The 21,249-nt window shown below is 38.9% G+C and overlaps 1 long non-coding RNA gene across 3 annotated transcripts in view; it reads right to left on the bottom strand.

Annotated features, from left to right (window-relative positions):
- LOC121912866 overlaps window positions 1-21,249 on the bottom strand; it is a 240,623-nt gene that overhangs the window by 99,060 nt on the left and 120,314 nt on the right. Inside the window, exon 3 of one of the 3 annotated variants that reach the window (XR_006100161.1) lies at window positions 12,764-12,820. The exons of the other annotated variants lie outside the window; for them this stretch is intronic. This is a non-coding gene — a long non-coding RNA (uncharacterized LOC121912866). The remainder of the gene's footprint in view (window positions 1-12,763; window positions 12,821-21,249) is intronic. 3 annotated transcript variants of the gene reach the window in all.

Below are 21,249 nucleotides of genomic sequence, written 5' to 3'. Positions count from 1 at the left end.
TGACAAGTAGGAGAAGAATGGATGACCATTTGTCTTCAAACAGTTTTCCCTCTCAGTCGTATAGTGGCACAGCGGGATATGTAATGAAGATGGTGTGAGACTGGACATCTCTTTTCACCCTCAGATATGCGACTTGGTGGTAATGAGATTTTTGGGGGCCTGTGTCATTCCTGGTCCCCAGCATGTGTCTCTTAGTGGCTCAGAGGAGCCGGTAATGACATTCAGCGGCCTCGCTAAGGACCAGTGATTAAGGGATTGAAGAAGCAGTGGAGCATGGACGTAAACCTTCAGTGCATGAAGCTGTCAAGATTGCACAATGTTCAGGGAGAACATATAGTCACTGCCGCCTCTGCTTGTGTTATGTCTTCATATTTACTAGATTGACTCCGGAAATCTTCTGATGAGACTGAAATATGGACAGAAATTGGAGTGGAGTAGTGAAGAGGAAAGAGAGTGATGGAATGACAGAGCATAAAAGATGCATTTGGAGACTGCAAGGCGCAAGCTTGAGAACAGAATGACTTTATTTGTCCACCCAAGATGGAAAAATCTAACCAAGACATAAAGTCAGCATAAAATTACCATTAGATGAATGTATCTAAATCATCAGCATATTATAGAGGACTCAAATATAAAGTCTGATATTATATGAAAAGACCAAAACCAGTATTTCTGTTCTACAGACCTCCATTGTTTTCCAAAAACTGTTAAAACCACATCAATGAGCCACACTGCACTGGGTACCTTCATTACCATAAACATGGGCAACTGAGTTGATCCCACATATACTCAGTCCTGCTGCTGGAAACACTTTTGTTTTCTTTTAAGGTATTGTGAGACAAAGAAATGAACTGTTGTTTTCGGTCTTCATGGGATTTGTTGGCAATAACAAAAATATAGAATATTGCCAGCCTTATCCTTTAAAGGTAGAGTCAGTCATTCTGGAGGTTGATGATATTTGAACTTAACACACAAACAAATACAACCTGCCCTTCATACTCCTTAAGCTCTGCAAAGATCAAAAGAGAAATATGGCAGAATCCAGAGTGATGCGTCAGCTGTAGAATCACTTCTGTTCCTCTCACACATTATCACGGGTGGAAAAAAATTTCATCTCATGTGAGCACAACAGTCCGTCCACACTCTCTACCTCTCTGCGGCCTCCTCACTTCTCACTCAACCTGCATTCAGTGTCTCTGTCCACAGAAGCAGCCGTCTGCTACTGTATTCATATACCCATTTACAGAGCCAGTGCTGTGTATGGACACAGCACAGCACACACACAGAATGGACAGCTAGCAGACTGTGAGATATTTGCTGAATTTGACAAAAAGTGCATTGGATTAGAATTGCTGACTCTAACTTTAAGTGGGAAGACTGCATTTGCCCAAATTGGTCCAACATATAATGGAAAAATCTACAGGTAATTTTCCAAAACAGTCTGAATAGCATATTATCCTCCAAACAAGAGGAAAATAGTCTAAAACACACCACACTCTTTCTCTTGTAGTTGATTTTTTATATAAACCTTTTGGGTCATTTGGGGGAAATGGGCAACAGAACAGTACTTGTAGTGATTGTGGCTGAAATCAACTTTCCACACAATGAAAGCCTTCCCAGTGGTCCATTATGTTGCTGGAATATAAGTAGACAGTTTAATAAGGAGTCTCAGACACCAAAACTTGATTAAGCTGTTGATTATGATATGTGAAAATACAAACAACATGTGAAACATGTCACTTCCAGTGCACTGGCTCTGTTTAACAAATTATTAGAATTGTGAACCAGGATAGCTGTGACCCAATAAGACATTTAACACTAGATGAAGAACTGTCTCCAATCACAATAAAATATTTTTGTATTTTTCAATGCCCTATTCTTAATGATATATTGAGGGTTCCTAGATATATAATTGCATGGTTTTAAATTTTAACTATGTCCCTTTTTGTTTCATTGGGACAAATTTGGTTTTGCATATTCCATTTTTTTGTCAGTATGCAACATTATTTTGTTTGTACTGGCCTGTTTCTCTGATTGACAATTTTGCAGCAATAAGCACCCATCACATTTTCCTAAATATCCCATAAATCCTTTAGACAAGCAGTAATAGCTCTCTCTGCCCTTGCTGTCAGATCTACTTTGAGTTGGTGCAATGCCAATGCGTTATTACCCACGATATCCCATGGCAGGTAGTCTCCCTTGTCTAAACAGCCCTGCCCACCAAGGTAGAAAACCAACACTGTCATCCAGGGAAATTAGGGCCACTCAGAAACATTCTAATTTTGATGTTTTTTTTGTTTTTTTTATCCTGCCAGAGTCAATATCCAAAGGCAAGCCTTTTAACTGGATCAGTCAGGTGTTTGAGGACGATCGACAGTGCTAGTTGGAGCCAATTGGGTCCACTCGCTTAAGATGTTGGAGTGTAAAAATGCCTGATGTGATTTGGATGAAGCACATAGGTGAGTAATATGCTCTTTGATTTAGATTTACTCAACTTAGCATGGAGAGCAGTGTTCCAAGCCCTAAACTCATCTTGGCCATTCAAGCATCTGTCATGGCTTATTAGTGGAATTAGACCTTCCTTTGCTATATGTTGTGTACATTAGCATAAACATAAGATTACTTTCTTTGACATGCAGGTGGGTGATTTAATTAACAGTGGACCCTTAGGGCTGCTACCACTGTGATTCCATGGTGTCAGGCAGGCTTGTTCCTTGTTCTCACTGTAACACAGAGCACCACGTGGAACTGTTAAAACAAATTTGAATTAATAGCAATATCCCCTTACAATGGTTAATGTCAAATAAGGTAATGAATTCTATCTATTTTCTCTCTGGCTCACTCTCTCTGTTTATAAGCACATGTATAAGACACATTCTGACTCAGAACGAGGCTATTAGTGTAAATGAATGGCACATCCCTACAATGTCAAAGGTCAGCCACCCCATTGTAAATGAATAATTTCCACCATAAAAAAATGCAATGTCACAAGCCTCCAGCTAGGATTCTATTCAGTTTTGACTAGAGGCAGAACTCAAAATCTATTCAGCAGTCAATTTGCCTCCCCAGTTCTGATTATGAGCATAGCTGCAGCAGCAGGGTTTGATAGCTGCTATAATACTGCCAGACAGTCCAATTTCTCCCCTCGCTTCTTCCCCTTGCCATTCACACACACGCAAACACACACAGTCCAGCTCTGTATACATAACCTAAACTAACTGCTATGATACACCATTGACTCAATAACAGACTCAGAAAAAAAAAGTAAATCACTTCCCCGCTTCTATGCATTGGCTATCACAAGGAATCCAAATGCATTGTGCTTCCTCTGATGACGACAAACAAAGGTTTGGAAATGTAGTCAGCCATGACAGTTTGAACAAATTAAAAGTTCTCAATGGTGGTGGCAGGGTTTGTGATAGGCTTTGATAGCATCTCCTTGAGTTTCCTTTCTTTGGTTGTCTCCTTCTCTTTGAGACTCCCTATCAGTAATTTGTCTGCATTGCCAGCCGTGGACTGATTGTAATAATGCTTCTATTGAATAGCACAATCAGCCCTCCGGCCTCATATGATTTTCCTTAGGGATCCCTCGCTCTGTCTTCACAAAATAGAAAAGAGAAGAGAGAGATTTGTATCAAGTGAGCATGCGCAGAGAAAAATTCATTATCTCATTGAATTCAAGCTAATATGCTTACTAAGTAACTCCTTAGATATCATTGACAAGACTGAGGAGTGACATAGGAGAAGGTCAGTTCAAAGTTCATCACAATCATTTTACCACTTATATAATGTTTCTGTGTTCTGAAAGGAGACAACACCATACTTGGGCAGACTGCTAACATTTTTATGTTTGTTTTATAGTCTTGTAATAAAAATGTCTGTGAAGAACCAGCCCATGGCCTGCTCCTTGTGAATTGTGGATGTGGACAATGATAAAAAAAAAAATCTGCTATTGTCTCTGCTGATGGCTAACAGGAGTGACTGCTGTTTGCATGAGAAACACTTCCCCCTGGACCTCAGCCACCCAAAACAGCAAGGCTTGAAATTGAAAATTGTAATCCATCATCTAATGGCAGGAACAGAGTGGGTCTTAAGTGATGATTGAAAGCTTTGGCGCAATGCCCACTGGGGTTCTTACATGAACCCTTTTAGGGTTTTAAGGTCTGCAGCATTTAACACTATGCACAGGGAGAAAGTATTTGCACTGTTTGAAAGCCTTTCTTGTTGCGTCTGTTATCTGCACCTGTGGTGTGGTGATTGTAACCAGTGAAGTAGTGAACAAGCAAATTGAAAAATGGTGTATCTGCTGTTTTTTTCTTTTTTTGTTTCTCTCTTGAGAAAATGCGTGTTGTTTTGTTTACTCAATCTTCAAGGCTTGTTCATAGATGTTTGCTTCTGTACCTGTGTAGCCTTGATTTTTCTTTTAAAGGGTAAATCAAAACTAAATCTAAAACTCCTTCTGCACTCTCCATGGGTTGAAACTTTTTCGCAGGTGCACTTCTAAACAATTCCCCTATCAGGGATGTCAATGCAGTTGTATATTTGCCTCTGACAGCTGATGAAAACACCTGCTGTGACATTACTTTTTGGGGTCTGGCTAGAACTGTTTGAACATTTCAGCCCTTGGAGAATGCAGCAGTGGGTTTCTACTAATGTTAATGAAAACTATGATTAAATCTGTTTGTCAACGACCTTTTTTTCCCTAGCCCCTTTTCCACAGTCTGTTAAAAGCAAGAATGCTGCGCCTTTATTCTGCCTCGCTTTTCTGTATAAAAGGTACAGACACAGAGAGGGGAGGCAGAGTTGCTCTGCCGATAAGCCAGCTATGGAGATAGTCACAGAGCCAGATTGACATCTGTGCAAAAGGGACAGCCGGCGCGGTGTAACAGGGAGCTGACGCTGTTGTGTTACACGTCGCGCCTCTGAATCCAGAACGGCGGCATGCTATGTAAAAGTACACAAGGGGGTGGCATTATGCTGGCTTTGTTTGGTTCAGTGTAAAAAACCAAAGGTGGCTTAATGATGGATCTTCTTTACGGCTACAATGCGGGATCAACAATATCAACTTGCAATATTGTTGAAGAAAAAAGACAAGACTAAAATTTTGTTCCGAAAATAACAAAACTTTACCAAAATATCTCTTTATTTTCATTGACAAAAAAGAAGAGACACGTGAGGTGTAGTGTGAGCAGCATGTTAGCAGAGCAGCAACAGCGGGTGCTCCGTCTGTATGTCTACACTGACGGCGTTCAGGGGCAGTGTTGAGTGTCGGTCATTGGAAGCGAACAGAGCCAAATACACAATGACTGTAGTTACATGCATAAAACTGAGGAAAACAGATTCCAGATCACGTTCAAATGTGCATAGTTCGAGTGAAATTTGAGCCATTACACAGCCTGTGTAGACAGCTGTATTGATTAAAATAGCAGTGCATAATTTTACCGTTCCTTGTCATGTTTGTTGTTAATCTAGCAAACCTTGCCTTGTTGAACCTTTAATACTGATGCCATGTGAACTACCTTGCTAGGCAGCAATTTTTTTTAACCTTATGTCATTATTAAGTTCATGGGGCACATTTTTTTTTCTTTTCTTGTTAACACCAACACCATATTATCTGTTCATTAAGTAAGGAAATACTTAGGATGATACATTACAACTTCTTTCAGCTCTACCTCTAATCAGCTACCATCAGCTTTACCTTTTCTTTACCAAAAGCCAAAGAAAACCAAACCTGAATTGTCAGAGATGTGTTTCAGATGAGGAATTGATCAAAGTAATTAACATCCCATTGAATCCAGAACTGTGTTTTTTAGGGAACTGTACAAATAATAGTGCATGTCTAAAATAATCTCAAGGAAATTTTTCATAAAATAGCTTAATGTGTTGCCAGAAAGTATATAAAAATAGCCTGGAAGTCTTAGCAGCTTTAATTAGATTACATTGACCAATTACCTTTATTAGAGATACAATTGATATATAAAGATGTTATTATCTTTTTTTTTTTTATTGACTTTTTGTGGTGTCTCTTCTTGCTCTTTTTTATTTTATGTGAGGAGTGAAGGGTCTGGTCTTTGTTGGGTATACGCTGTTAAAATTTGAAAGCTTGAAAATAAAGGATTCCAAGTATGTTTGGGGACTTTTTAGTCTTTATTGACAGCAATGGTGGTGGTAAGAAAAAGTAAAAGAAAAGTAAGAGAAAAGTTGTCAGCCATTGGCAAATCCAAACCGAAGGCTCCAAAACTATTCAGAGACCAGTGGAGAACATCACATATATTACATCTGTGTTTTTATGTGGTCTCCATAATCAATGAATGTGCACATGTACATATAAACAATGTACAATATATTCTATACTGTTGCATTTTTAGCTTGCTTAAATCCTTAGAAAACTGTGCTGATTTAGCATTTGCCTACATAGATTAATGAGATTTGGCTATCTCAGTGCTGTGGCAGGAAATGGACAGAATGTGGGCAAGAAATCCCAGGTTCCCGACACCTGGAACCAATCCCAATCCAATATACCTCTATGTCTTATATACAATCCTCTCAATCTTCCAAACCCTTTTCACAGCACTCAAGGTAACTAAATTAAATGTTTTCTAATTTAAACACAGACTTGGTGGTGAGAGGATACCCATCACATTTGTTCTCTATTTAGTGGACCTCTGCTCAGCTACTGAGACATCTTAAATAATGCAGTCCCTATGAGGTGCCCCTGTGATTCCGTATGAATTTTTAAAGTTCAATAAACGTTTCTTATCCACTGGTCATACCTAATGACACCCATTACTATTTTATGCTCTAGTATTTTGTACTGTGTTAAAGTCTATTGCATTGCGCAGCATTGTTACAAGAGTCTCCTTTGTATTAACCAAAATGTTTAGATCTTTACAGCCACGTAAGTATTCATCAATAATAACCGATACACCATGTTTAATGATTATAAGCTAGATGCTGCAATTCCAACAGCTTGTGCTTAGCAAAAGTTGTAAGCAAATTGCAAAATACATGCATTATTGAGTGTGTCACTAAACCCAGAGATCATTATTAAGCTGTCCAATAAAGCCAAAATCTCTTAAAAACAAAAGTTGCATGTTGTATGTGTATTTCTCATGTTTACTTTAGAATTATCTCCATCAGCAGGTCTACTTGTCTCTATGCCAGAGTTGCCATGTTCCCTTTAATTTAAGCCCTTTAATTTTTAAATGCAGTAGTGGGGGAAAATTAGAAATTTAAGGTTGTTTTGGGGGTCTTTTCACATTACAAAGCAGTTGTTAAAAAGGTTTAGCTGAAGTAAAAAAAGAATATTACAAACAACTTTTGTATAGTGCATTTCTAAATCCCTGTTCACACCTGCCATTAACATGCATCTTGGGAGATCCAATCATAAGTGGACAGCTCTAAGTACGTAAGTTCACATCTGGCATTAGAATGCATCTTCACACGCGTCTCAAGTGACCACTTGTGATTGGATCTCACTTCCCTGCTGTATATGCAAATAAACACGTACATCATATCCGTAGGCAAAGACCACATGCAGTGCAGAGGAGAGAAAAACTTAGAAAAGACTCAGCAGCCAGACATTTCTCTGTTAAGAGTGGCTGAGACTATCACTAAAATGAGAATAGCTGGTCCACCTTAAAGGTCAGTCCACCTTAAGTGAGCCTGGTCAGGTTAGGCTAACCCATTGTTGCTAATTTCAGGGGCCGACTCCCTTCACTTTAATCAGCAGGTGGTAAGCAAGACACAGGAGCTTGGCTTGGTTCTTGAGGAGTTGTAGCATTTATTCACTGACAAATATCCTAAACTGCACACACACTGCACTGCTACATTCACAGCTGTACTGCTAATTTCATACTCTCTGCTCCGGTCGCAAGCCCCCTTGTTGTTTCGTACTTTAAAATGATGCCATTGGCATGCAAATAGGAACGTACTTCCACTTACGCAGAGGATGACAGTTGAGTAGGTGGCCCTTCAGTGTGGCCAAGGACACATTCTCATACACCACTAAAAGAATGTGGCCATATGCAGCCCAGACCAACTCCAAATTTGGTCTGAGCGATCGGATCTCAATGCATCCTCGGTCGGTTTTGGATGCATTCATACCTGTATTTAGACCTGTCCACTTCTGATCGGATCACCCAAGATGCATTTTAATACAGGTGTGAACAGGGCCTTAGAAATGCCCTTTAAATGACATTTATGGGCACCTGATTATGTTTTAAAATGGGGGAGCAAGCTTGGAAATATACATAATTGGTGTAACTTAACCTCTTGGTTTAAGTCAAGACACAGCCATCTGCACTAGTCTAGATAAGTGGGGTAAGGGTGCTATGAAAACCAAGAATGCATCAAGAACAGTATGGCTTATAATTGGGTGGATCAGAACAGGGAATGATTGGTAGAAGAATGGCTATTTCATATTTGAAATTATATTTATAAAAACATTATGTAGCCTAACATGGTAGTAGGCTGCAGGCTACAAGGCCATCTTCAAGGTCAAACAAGGAAAAACAATTAATATAAATGAAATAGCCTTGCACCACATCACAATATGATTTGGATAATTAAACTTGGTTAAACAGTGTTAAACCTGAGGGTTGTTATTCTCAATACTCACAAGGCCATCTTCAAAGTCTGAAAATTGCAACAAAGTACAAACAAATTGGATGAATGAAATGGCCTGACAACAACTATCTAATTCCAATCCCACCTGTTTATTTTACACATAAGTTTTAGTGGGAGATATCCTCAATATCACCACTAAATGATGTAGTTGTAATGTTACACAGAAATGAATAGTGATAACTTCAAAAGCAGATCATTTTAATCTTAACCTTATCTTATCTAACATTATCTCAAATCAAGGACTATCTTAATTCACAACCCAGAAGCTGACTTTTGCTTCTCAAGACTTAAAAGGGCCATTTTAGTTGAGGATTAGACCTTACTGTGAAACCACCCCTTATGTAAACTTGCACCTCTCATTTACCGTGTATGAGAAAATGAGAGAATAATCATAATAATGAAAGCACAGTGCAGAGCGGCTGGATGAAAGGAGAGATCATTACATGGAGCAATGCGCCTTCGTATTTAAAAATAATTCCATCCAAAGTCTGACTAAAACTTAAGAAGTCTAAATAAGTACTTTTCATCGCTGAACTTTTGACTGTTTGTTAATTCAGATACTTTCACACTGTGAGGAAAAGCTCCACTCTGTTTGTCTGTTTCTCACTTACTACACTGTCAGGCTGTGCTGATCAATCAGTGACGGGTTCAACCAACTCAAAAGGTGGTCCAAAAATGTGTGCTTTTTTATTACTTGTTTTTGTCAGTTGCTGAAAATCGTAAAATGATCATTGATATAGGCTGCTTAAATATAGTTACCTGATTACGGGGACTGTATCATACTAAGTTTTTAAAAAGAGAAAAAGTGGGGTTAGCAAAACCATAACTTTGCTACCACTAATTGAATAATGGGGATCCATCTGTTCCATTTGCTCTAATGCTTAGGTGCCCATGGTGCTGTTGCAGTGATGTCATCTTAGTGTCACTAAAAATTAAAGTAAGTCATATGCAAAGCTTTATAAAAGAGGGATGAAGGAGGAGATGGAGGTCACTGAGGAGTGAAAGGAACACCATTTGAGGCACAAAAGAAAGAGTCATTTACATTTCTGTGTGAGGATTATTTAAAACTTAAGACCCACTTCCACACTACTGAATGCCATATGTAGGTCATATGCATGGAATTCATTCCTGTTTGACTGGAGGATTATTTTGAGTTGACTGACATGTTATTCTGAGGATTTCCCCTTGCAAGCTGTATCAGATGTATAAGATTACTGAATGTAAAGGCTGAATCAATCCTTTAGCCTCTTAAATATATCTACTTGCTTCAGGATGTTGTGTATTGGGATGAGCACTCAATCCATCTCAGTGAGAAGAACACACAGCCATAGATCTCAAGTTGATGATTTTTACCTAATTTTTTCTGTTAATTTTTTAATTTCACTATTCAGTATTTGAGTGTCAAATGGTACAGATAAAGCTTTAGTTGACCTCTGTCATTTTTTATTTTTATATTTGACAAAACACTGAAAACCTGAGAGTCATTTTAAAGCAGTATTAATGATTATTGTTACTGGCTAAACACAGGCATGTGTATCACACACATACTAATGAACGCACACAGACAATCACTCACATTCACTCATACTGCTAGTTTTCTCCACCCTGTAGTTGGTTGGCTAACTGGTCGCAAGCGTAGCCTATGGCAGATCTGCCATGTGACTAATGATGCCTGTATAGCAAAACAGAATGGAAAAACAACATTCACAATTAATAATAGACATAAGGGCAAATACCTAATGCTAGGAGCCACACTTACCCCAGAACATGACAACAAGGCGTACATAATTTGTTCAATTATCTAAAATATATGAGGACTGTGGCGGTTTTATCCTAGGGCAGCAGTTGGCACACAGGACCATGATTGGGCCTGGCAGTGTGAGGAGTGTGTCTGTGTGCGCCTGTGTGACACAGTGTGTGTCTCATAGAGAGAGAATGAGAGGACACTGTGTACATGTAAATGAATGTGCTGTTATGCATTACTGGCAGGATACTGTACCTGAATGGTGCTTTGATACTCAGCAAGACTACAGAGTTCATACAAGTATATCAAGCTTGAGTGAAAGAGTCGTAGAGAGTGTAAGGATCCAGTTTCACCATGATGATGATCTTTGAGTCACTAGTATTTCCCTCATTTGTCCACTGTGCACTGTACTGTAGGCTGTTGGCATTTCTCACTGAAAGCTAATATTATGGAGAGAAGAACTGAGCCGAAAGGCTAACCTGGTGACTAAAGCATATGCTCAGAATCAATAAAATCTGCATTCTAATTAAGTGATTTCTGGTCTGAAAAAATATACAAGGTCTACCATAAAAGAAAAAAAAAAGTATTTTGGAGAGAAAGAAGTTTACTTTTTATAGAAGTTTTCCAGTTTATCTAATCTTGGGTCTTATTTTCATGGTTTTGGCTGTGGTTTCTATTTCTAATAATGACATTGTACTCACTCGATTAAAGGTACCCTGTGTTGTTTTTTGGCGCTAGTAGCAGTTAGCGTTGGCACACACTACAATGCCAGCAACAGGATACACAGTTGGTCTCCCTCTATTCTACTAATCGACAGCTGGCGGGTGATTTGCAAAGAAACATAGCAATGCGCTCACGAAGTGGAAAGAAAAAGAAGACTGCCAGCTAGTTAAGATTAATGTAAACGATGCATGAGTCAAAACAGTCAGAAAAATTGGGTTTTTTAAAAATGTTTTAAGGGGAGGGAAATGTATGTTTGATCTCAAGGATGATAAGATGTGTATTGGTGAGAAACTGAACATACATGAAAGGTTTGGTTTTGTAGAAGAAAACTCCACAGGGCGCCTTTAATTACTGAGATATGGGAATATGGTGACATCGCTAAAAAGAATTCAGGCAGAGTGTTGTAGCAATGTCACCGTATATCCAGATCTCAGCAATTTCTTTGGTCAGTGCAATGTTATTATAACCCAAATGATGGCCCAAAGATTGAGAAATATGAGAATATGACCATAGCTATAATAAACCAGAATTATCCTTAAAGTTTTCCAAGAGCAGTTGTATGATACATACACACCGTCTGGCTCACATAAAGTGTGCACACTTTGCCCAGAATATATTACATTCAGATGTGTAGTGCAGCCTTTGAGAAACTGCATGTTAATACTGAAGAAGTGGTGGTTCTGGAAAATATTCAATGCTATTTACGACAATAATGTTTCATTCTTGCTGCTTTGTTGGCGCACCATGAGGTTTTGTGCCCTTTTTAATGGCGTCTAAAAGTTCAAAAAAATATCCTCATTCATTTCATTAAAATTCATCCTATTACTGTTCAACATATTACTATTCAATACTTTATCCTATCTTTGTAATGAAATGCAAAACCCAAGAGACAAGAGCCAAGAATGTTATTAAATTATAAGGGGAAATTTTTGCAGTCGTTTTTGGCCTTATCAACTGTTCAAGTGACCTAATCCCTTCGTCTTTCTTCTCTCTCCCCCCCCCCCCCCCCCCCCCCTTCTCTTACCATCCCTCTCCCCGACCACCAGAATCTGTAGTGATATCCTTTTGTAGTTCATATGCAGAGAGGTATCTCTCCAAGATAAGGTCTATGCATTACTCTGACAGTGTGCAGAAGTGCAGAGATGCTACAAGTAAAAATAATCAAAACACAACTCCATTCTGCAGAGCTACACTGGGCAAGAAGAGAGATAGAGAGCGACCTGAAGGTACTTCAACCTTTGCCACACACATACTCACTCACACACTCACTCACACACACACACACACTCACACAAACACACACTTGCACGCACAAATGAAAATAAAAGACACAAAAAAGTACAAGAGGAAAGTTCTCCTTTCTTTTCCTTGTGCTTTAGTGTTTGCCAGGATCAGCTGCTAAATGTTTTATTCAGCAGAACTTGGCTCAATCTTATAGGCCCTTTGATGCACTACACAGGCCTAAAGTGCAGTGCAGCACAATAAAAAAACACTAAGGCACACTGTAAGGGCAAGGAAGTCCAAACAAAGTTTGAACAGTCAGTGTTAAACTATAACCACTCTTCCAATATTGGAAGTACTCTATAATTTTGTAAAACTCCACATACTCTGCATTAGATAGCAAGACTTACAAAGTACTCTGATTATGATGCCAATAAAGTCTTTTACCTCTATCAGCTGCTTGCCGGCAGTGAGTGTCTTGGCGAACACTGTAGTGAAATCGATCTGCATAGAGATAGAAAGGACTATTATGTCTACATTTTATCCTCAAAGAACTTTGGTGAGGTGATACAGCTTTATATGAAATGAATCATCTGCTGTCTTGTGGAACACTTTCACAATCAGGTCACATACCAACAGTTGGCCTTTGATGTTTGCTTCCACATAGACTCCAGACGTAAAGGTCGCATTCGCTGGTGTTCGAACTTAATCTGAACTTGAGAGTCCAAGCTCACGACAACAGGAGTATGCTCAATTTACAATTGATTGTTCGTTAAGCTTCATTACTGTCACTCCACCTGTCAAGCTTTCTGTCCTTGCACAGTTTAAAAAAATAACAGTGACAGATTTACCACTCAAATTTTTGGAAGTTTTTTAAAAGAATGGGTCTTTGATTTAGGTAGACAATAGCAGGTTTCTCATTTCTAGACGACGACCACCAAGTGTTCTGGCTGAAATGACAGCTTTGATTAGCTGTAGCCATGTAGCTCCATGAGCTGGTTAGGAACGCTGTCTTGGGGTGACGTTTAATGTTTCCAAAGCAATAATATTGAAATCTTTGGTTGTTGTTCTTACATACGTGTTTGTATTTTCAAACAGTATGTTTTCACTTTTAATGTTCTAAAAGAAAAAGGCTTTTAGGGTGATGAGAAACCGGTGTGTCAGACAAATGTAATGCTATCTGGGGCAATGCTGGCTGGGGATGCTGAATTGCAAACTTCCACAAATCCAGTAAAAAAGCAGGACAGAGCTTACCCTAAACTCTTATAACATCTAGCACTGGCTTCCAATACTGCTGAAATACTACATATTCGTGAAAGGGGCTTCTTACGTAACCTGTACCCTCACAAACAGAAGTAGTTCGTTAATGATATGCTCCTTGGCCATGAGAGAAATGCTTGGTTTCTACTAACTAACTACTGTAAGGAGTAAGTTGGAACACATTTTCACATATTATCTTGATAAATTGACCTCATAAAATCTCAATCTAAATGTTCAATTTCTCATCTGATAAAATCCCAAAAGATAATTTGGTAACACAGTAACATTTGCAGAACAAAGCTCGAATCTTATGTTGCTGACACAAGAATGAGCATTTCAACACTGAAAAAACAATACCACATTCTCACTGTTTTTTTTTTTTTTTTAAATCTCAAAACGAAAAAGTGTTGGCTTCAGCTGGAATGAGTAATGCCTAATGACTGACAGCACGCCAACACCTTGAGGATATCCTATGAAATCTGGAGCTCCTGAGTTCAGTTCTGTTATGTTTCTCCTCTACTGTACACCTGATGCTCAGTAAACACAAGCTTTACTTTCATCATCAGCTGTTGTTCTCTCCCCCAACACACATTCACCCTCCGTTGTATTTTTCAATTCACGGTGACCGGTATGTGTTGTTGCTGTTCTAGAAATGACACACCGCCACTATCTGTAGAACGCTACTGTGTTAAATAACAGTTAAACAGCAGGTGTACTTGTCCGAATAATCAAAGCATGATGCAACATGAGTTACGCTGTGCCACACGTTGTGCCAAATGAAACTTTACTTGCTATCTTTGTCCTGTTTTTTATTCCAACGAGCAGTATGCAACTTAGTTTGAATAAAACTCTTCAGACGTTGCATATAATTTGGTAAGAGTTGTAAGGAAGCAAAAATACCCATAAGGACTTTCTTTACTGTGACTCAGTTTGGACTCATGCATAACCATATCACTATTTTGTGTACCTATACACACTCTCTCTTCTGTGTTTTATGTGTGTGTTTGAGAGTGGGGCAGTGTTTCACAGCCAAAGGCTTCACCATTATCCAAGCTGACTTATTCAGGGACATGGTGAGGTGTGTGTATGTGTATGTGTGTGTGTGTGTGTGTGTGTGTGTGTGTGTGAGAGAGAGAGAGCGAGAGAGAGAGAGAGAGAGAGGCTGACATGTTGAGCGTGTCATTCTGCAGCGGGGCGACCTCATTCTGTCATAGTGCCAGAGTGCCTACTTCACGAGCAACCCCGTCACCATGACTCACTCATGCATAAACAAACAAACACACAAACACACACACACACACACACACACTGTACACAGCTCATACATCACTGCTCTGAGGGGTAAAACTATACTTTCTGGAGACAACGGGAGCATTAATACACAATTTGTACATTGCTCCAACATTGGTACATCCCTGAACTATTGCACTCAAATGACGCACAATCTAAGTTCACAGAAGTTGCATGTGAACTGAATGTACCATGTGAGGCATTCCTATTTTTGTAGCGTTTAGTCATCATTCCTATCGCTTTTTCTCCCTTTTTTTTTAGTTAATTGCTGAGATCTGGGAAGAGAAGCCAGACAAGGCATGAAACAAGAGCAGTCAGACAATCAGACGGTTAGCCAGAAAACAAGCCAAACCGTCCATCATAAACATCCATCACAGTTTACAGACCGATTCCTGGTTCAACTTTGACCTTCTGTCCCTGCAGAAACTGTGTGAACACAGGTTTCATACACAATGAATGATTATTACCAACATATCAGCCTCCTTGACTTTTAGTTATACCCGTGAGAAAAGTGGTTTAGATAATCTGGAAAAACTCTTGGCTTCCTTACAACTGATTATCCAACTACTTGTTCTTCTTGACCTGTCAGACTTGACTGTACTGAAGTTGCCATGTTTCATATTTCAGTAATTACTTAAAAATGTCATCATAGCCATAGAAATAATGGGCCAAGTTGTAATAAACCAGAATTAATATCTAGTGTTAAATCTAGGAGAACAAACAATGCTTCAAAATCTGTTGAATGGACTTTGAATTACATATGCCTTTAAGACCAGATTTTTTTACATGTTGCCTGTCTTGAAATAGCTCATCTTTTTATCAGAGTGTTGGTGATGAATAAAGTCCTTGGCTGATATCTGGACGTTTCAAACATTTCAACAGCTTAATCATTTGTAATGCAAAGATAGATTTATCAGAAAAGCTACTATATAAAATTGAAAAACCTCCCACTTCAGAATTTGAAAGTCATAAATACAACCGTCTGTGTATTTAAGTACTTAAGTTGCATTTACTTGCTATTGTAGTGACCCAGACCTACTTGACACTGCAGTGGCAGAAAAAAGTTGAGATGATTTGCATCAAAGTTATTGGCTAAAAGTTGCTGTATGCATTACATTTTACAAGCTCAAGTGAATGAAAAAGTACAAACAACTCAACTCTCATGAGGTTTCTGAGCGAGACTTGATTAAACACAATAACAAACAGACCGGAATAAGCAAAAGGTAAAGAAAAACGTTTTATATCTCCTTATGGTCCTTTCCATAATGTCAGACACTTAATAATGACACTGAGCCTGTCAGTGGCAAAAAAGGCACTTTTATTGGACACATATCGACAGGATGCAATTGTCCAAAAGGATTACATTGCAGCCCATTTTGCGGCTGCTGGCTGCAGCTCTCTCGCTCAATACTGGACCAGTTTCAAAAATTGTTGTCCCCATTAGTCACTTAGACACAAAATGATGGGAAAATATGGTCCAGGTTGAAAAATCCCAAAGTTTCCTTTTAAGTTCAAGCAGGAAAACAATTATTCTAATTTTCTTATCACGTCTGATCATCTTCTCTCTAATTTTATCCAACAGACTCATATTTTGTCTAATGATCACACTCCCTGAAGGGTATTTAATAAAAGTAATTGTTTATTTGTTTTGCTTTACAACACTATGAACACAAGCTCTACCCTTTTAGGAGCCAATTCCTGGCTGTTTATCTTGTTGTGGAGATTTACAGAGTATGGCTGTGCTAGCTATGTCTCTTTGTGCTGTGCAGAAATACAAACTTCACCAGTACTTCTACAACCATGAAGGTGAGTAAATAAACATTTATTTCCAATAGAGCTGCAACCTTCAACGGCCATAACAGCTAGCCAGCACTACTGCTGCTGGTCTCTAGGTAGAAACCACTACTACATGAGTAGTTTGTGTACAATATGAGGCATTTTGAGGTGTTTTATTATTAAGTCCTCCTCCACGCAAAAATATGTCTTTGTTCTTGTTCCTTCAGTTGGATGTTTAAGCTTCACTGAGCAGAATGATGCACTGCATGTGCAGAGTTTGACACTTGAAGGCTGTTTTTACATTCATCTGCTGAAGGGGGAAGGTTTATCTGCTCTCCCAGAGAATTGGAGCTTAAAGGGGCGGACCTATAAGCATCATTTGTGACATCACAACTAGTTTGGAGCCAATCATGGTGCAGTATGCAACTTATAAAAGTATGATGTGGAAACTTAAAGCCTACAATGCACATACTACATAGGGACTGGACTTTTCAGTGAAGTAGGAGGCATCTTGTACCCAGCAGTGAAACTTTTGAAAGAGACAATATTTTCATTTTCACAGATCCTTAATTTTTCAATGAGGGAGATGGAGGAGATTTTTATTTTAAGAATTTTTAATAAGTTATCTGAACCTTTTTGTGAAGAAACCATATGAGACATAAATTATTATTCCAAGCAGAGTATTTTTACATCCAAAAACATTCACGTCTTAAAACATGTCTATAGGGGATCTGTAAACATTTGATAGAAAAATCCAACCACTCTTTTTTTTTTTGATATTGTAATAACTCTCCACAATTATTACAATTAAATCAGTCTGCATTATTCCAGTCTCCCACACAGCCTTGCCAGTGAAACTGTATATGATTGAGAAAGGTTATCCATTAAAGTAAACATCATGCTCAGCTTCTCGTTTGTCGTTATGTTACATGTGTCTTCATGAGTGGGTGGGACACTCTGATGTTGGTGACTGGTGAACAACATTCACAAGGCTTTGCAATCAGAAAATCAAATTCAGAAAAGAAACACAAGGAAAGCGGGTAAGCTATGATAAATTATGACATTTCATCAACAAATAACTACTAGAATTAGGTAAGCATCAAACACTGGTTACTGTTCATAAGTGTTTAAGTATGTTAAGGTGAAATTTTTTTGGTAAACAAATAATGAATTGTGTGTATCATTGATGTCAATCCAATGTGTCCAAATGTGTCCTTTATGTTGTTAACTTGCTAACAGCCTTCTTCTTCCCTCCCTTTTCTGGCACATTGCTGCATATCTTGGTGTATTCCCACCACCTGTTGATCAGTGCAATATCAAGAAATTATTGTGTATTGACTGTACAGTGACTGTGTATTGCATCACCCGTGTGCATTTGCGCTCTTGTGCGCAAGACAAACCGAACGAGAACCCACTCATTAAAAAACCTGCTCCATAGTGCTACTAGAGGCCCATCAATAGTGATACATTTAATGAAGCCTAATGACTTCCTTTGAACAACAGAGGCAGAAAAATGCTTGATTCTAACCTTTTTTAGACCATATAGGAACATTTAAATCAGTAACTCATGCAATTTTAACTAACTGCCTTAAGCAGTGCTGGGTATCTCAGTTTCGGCTCAGAGCCGGCTCACATCAGATCACAACCAAACAGTCTCTGTCACAACATGCAAATCATCATTTTTTCAGCACACAGTACATCACCTTTGGGATCTCACAAGGCATAGTTTAAGGTCCTGACAACATTTGCACACATAATGCTGTCACATAAAATTCATCTCTCAGATAAGGACAAAAAGATACGTGCAATCCCACGGGGAAATTTGATAGCAGCATAAGTGCTTGAACAAAATACACTATCAGCAATGTAAAAATAGCACTTAAGTAAAAAAAAAATATATAACTTCAAACAAAGAGTGGATTCTATATAGCCTTTGCATCAATTATGTACATAACTAATGAAAATTAATAATAAAATAATCAGTATGTATGCCATATTGACAGTGAAACACGTACAGCTACAGAAATACCATACCAAGCACACAAATTACAACAATAAAAGAAATATGTGAAAGCTGATGATATTTAAGTGGTTTTTCAGTAGTGTAAATTATGTGTAAATGTGAGTTGTATATTAAAAACTCCACAGGTACACATTCTAATTCATTAACTAACAAAAAAATAGCAAAGTAGCATGCATACAGAAGGTGCCTGTTAACAGCTGTTCCATGTCATAAGCTCCAGGGCAGAAGTAGAATATTTAAACAATGATTTTTATCGGTATTTCCCAAGGGTTATGAACAGGTAAACTGTCATACAGGTCTCCTCATGTGCAGATAATATGTATCATCTCACAGAAAGTGCTGATGGAGATGAAAGATGCCACGGCACTTCAGTTCAGTCCAGCATTCCTGTCATTCCCCTCCCAGTAGGCTTGAACTGGGGCCCTTTAAACATGAAGCATTGAGCAGTGTAATGGTTGTGACACAAAGAAGAGCCTAAAGCACTCAGTCTAACACCTCACGGGTGTCTTCAGCCTCCCACCTCCTCACAGCACAGACAGTTGGGAGGTGTTGTCCAAGATGGAGTTCACTTTAGTCCTGATCCTCCCCGCCTGCTCCTGCCTCCAGGGTGTCCAGCCTTGACAAGACAGCCATCCTTTTTCACCGGGATTATTAATCTTTCCTGCAGCCCCTGCCTTGATGTTTCCTCCCCAGCTCGCGGCTGTAGAGAGCGGTGTGCTGCCCACCGACTGGTAGAACATGTTGAGCAGGCTATTACAGAGATCTGACACTCCTCAGGATGAAAAGTAACTTCATTGTCTTGTTTTTTAAGCCTCCAATGTTATTATGTTAGTTCACTGTTGTATTATTGTTATATTATCATATAAAATCTTCTTTGATTAGAAGACCTTTCCATCTGACAAAGCTGATTTTTTTGACAATGTCTTACTTATTTTTGAGTGGGCTCTGAGTGTGTGTGTTTCCATGCATGAATAGGCACTGCTTTGTTTTCTTATCACAATATTACAGGCTACACACACCAGCACTGTATAGCATACATCATCTCACTGGGAAATGCCACTGTTGTATTTCCATGCATTGATGCATATCAACTCTCTGGTAAAGCAGCATTTTCATCATATTTCCTCCCAGGTTACTGTATCTTGACTACTTCATCTGTTTGTGTGATGTGTCCAGCTTGTGCTATTGACATCAACTGACACATGTCCAATTACCCATAGTCTGTGATGTCTGTGTTTTGTTGCATTTTAGGGGAAGATTGTGGTTTCTGTTACAAAAGTAAACTTGTCTTGTCTTATTCTTCAAGTCACTTATATTTATTCCTAAACCAAGACCACAATCTTTACCTAACCTCAACTCCTTATGTCCACAGAATCCAGCTGTGTCACATTCTAGCCGTGCCATGGATCTGTCGCTGTTTTAATGTCAATTGGAAATGTTTCAAAAGTGGAGCATCTGTTCTTCAGCTACATTTCTAATATAGTTTAGAGTCTTTGCCTCCAGCTTCCTTGTTTTACAAGCATACTGAATACATGTTTGCAGCAGCTTTGCTGCTATCATTACCTGTATTTTTGTTCATTTTGTGAGATGATGTACTGAGCATAAAATATTTTATCTGCAGTGCAGCTTGGTAATGACTGCTGGTTGACAGGTAGTATTTATGAGCTGTAATCATTTCCCACTACTTCCACTACTTCTGTAGTCACTACTTGTGAGGTCTGACAACAGAAACAGAAAAATATGTAAATGAGAACTATACTGTGAATTCAGCTGCTTTAAAAACACAGCGTATGTGATCACAGAGAGCAGAGGACTGAACGGCAGTTCGAACGAGACCATCTTCCTCTCTCCTCTCAGTCTCTCTCTTGCAATACGAACACAAAAAACTAGTTTTACTGTAAATGTGTTGAGACCAAGTCAGTGACAAATAAAACGCATAATTAAATATATATTTTGAGTCAACTGTTAATAAATACAGGCACTTACTGTATATACATTCACACGTGAAATTCACACTTCAGAGACGAATCTTGTGTTCTGAGCATTCCGTCTTTTGTACATAAAGACATTTCCACCTGCATTTTGATCATTGTCATGCTGCAGTGTGTAGCAGCCAGCAGCGGTGTCTCTACAGCATGCAGTCAGGTGGTGAAAGTGCTGCAGACCCCTCTCCTCCTCTAGAAGTTGTGGTGCTGCTTCTGCGTGCTCTAATGTGCTTTTGACCTCCCTTTTAAAGTCAGTCGGCTGTTTCTTTATTTCTTCCAACCTGCAAGCCTCAGAACTTACATGATTAGCTGCATCAGTGACCCTCCGCCACTGTTTGAAACACCACATCCCGGGCCTTCAACCATATCTTCTCTTTCCACCACTTCCCTCTACTTTCTTAGTCTGCAGTTTCAATTTCACAGTCACTGAAACCGTGCTTCTTTAGGGTATGTTCTTTTGGCAGCCATCGTCTGTGACATTTTGCCTAAATGATAATGACGGGAAAATTACACTGCCACTAACGGGTTAATTATTGGCATTTAACAAACCACTTGTGGTTAAATATGAGGAGGGGATGCTTGCTTGCTCACATGCACAC

Source organism: Thunnus maccoyii, chromosome 15, assembly GCF_910596095.1.
Source record: "Thunnus maccoyii chromosome 15, fThuMac1.1, whole genome shotgun sequence".
NCBI lineage: Eukaryota > Metazoa > Chordata > Actinopteri > Scombriformes > Scombridae > Thunnus > Thunnus maccoyii.
This window is presented reverse-complemented; position numbering and strand designations above follow the sequence as displayed.